This window comes from Aplysia californica, unplaced genomic scaffold (assembly GCF_000002075.1).
Source record: "Aplysia californica isolate F4 #8 unplaced genomic scaffold, AplCal3.0 scaffold00911, whole genome shotgun sequence".
Classification (NCBI taxonomy): domain Eukaryota; kingdom Metazoa; phylum Mollusca; class Gastropoda; order Aplysiida; family Aplysiidae; genus Aplysia; species Aplysia californica.
The window spans coordinates 4,414-5,937 of NW_004798181.1; the positions used below are offsets into that span (position 1 = coordinate 4,414).

At 35.6% G+C, this 1,524-nt stretch overlaps 1 protein-coding gene across 1 annotated transcript in view; it reads left to right on the plus strand.

Moving 5' to 3' along the window:
- The window catches only part of LOC106013451 (carbohydrate sulfotransferase 4), a gene marked incomplete at its 5' end in the record, with an annotated part of 6,677 nt that overhangs the window by 3,324 nt on the left and 1,829 nt on the right, over positions 1–1,524 (plus strand).

Genomic DNA, 1,524 nt, shown 5'->3' on the forward strand with positions numbered 1-1,524 from the left:
ATATATATGTGTGTGTGTGTGTGTGTGTGTGTGTATGTGCGTGTGTGTGTGTGTGTGTGTGTGTGCGCGCGCGCGCATTCACAAACATTACAGTGTAAATATTATGAAAAAGGTTTAACTTGCATTGTTTATGAAGACAGCTTTATGACTTTCTGTTTAGGTTCTTTCTCAGATGGTGGATTGGATATCTTGCAGAAATTGTTTAGCAAAATATTACTTAAGACAAAGCAGTTGTGTTGTCTCATCTCAAAACCATAATACATGTACTGTGAGATGTCCATAAATATTTCACTCAGAGTTTCTGAACAGCCTACCTTGTCACACACTGGCTCCTACAAATGAACACAATGAATTAAAAGAAACCATTACTTTTTGTGAATATTCTTCAAACTGGTCAATTTCAACTGATCTGACTGACTAGATCTAAATCTAGATCTAGATCTAGCTCTACATGTTGTTCTTGCTAAAGGCACTGGTGTTGGAATTAAACTTTTGGGCAAATTAGAAAATAGCAATGGAGGGTTTTTTGGTCTTAATCTTCCTTTGACAGAAATAGATCTAGAATCTAGATCTAGATCTAGATTTTAGATCTAGATCTAGACTATATCTAGATATCTAGATCTATAATCTAGATCTAGATCTAAATCTAGATCTATATCTAGATCTAGATCTAGTTTCAAATCCATCTGGAAAATGTTTAATACAAACAACAATATTTGCAGTATTGGGTATATTATATTGTCGCGTGGGATTGCTTTCACCCAACGTTCTCTCTAATTTCTAATCTTTATCTTTAGGTAGAGATCTAGAAATCTAGATCTAGATCTAGATCTAAAAACAGTAGGCCTAACCTTGTCAGTAGAGTCATAGTCATAGATCCAGATTCTAGAATTTGACCTGCACCCAGTAACAGACAACATTTTCTGCCCATTTTCAACAAGTCTAGATCTATACAATGTACATTATTCCATTAGAAAGCACCGAAATTGATAATCCAAATGAAATACTCTAGGCCTAGATATCTAGATCTAGAATCTAGATCTATCCTCATGTCACACGTTTCACATCACAAGTCACAAGGCAAGGCGGCTGACATTTTGAAAACTTTGTTTACTTCCGTCCGTTGCTGTTCTTCTCACCTCCCCTGACCTATTAAATTTCAGAAATGTTTTTCAAGTAAAAAAACAAAAAAACAATTGTAATTTAAAAAATGAAGAACATTTTCAGAAATGGAAAAAAATGTAAAGTGCGCATTGAAAGCTAATTGGTATTAAAGGAAGGATATTTCTTTATTTCTGCCAGGGAATTTGTTAAATGCTCTTTATAGGAATGAGATGACAATCGGCTGTTTAATGTGACTCCCGCGTTCTGACCTAGTTATGTGTCGCCTCCACATTTTCAGACTACGGTCGCGCTGGGGAGGCTGTGGGTTCGCCCCAAATAACCACACAAAAAAAGGAAAAAAACCCATCCCATTCTTTATAACGCCGTATATAACGCATATATTTCTTTAAAGTCTACCCC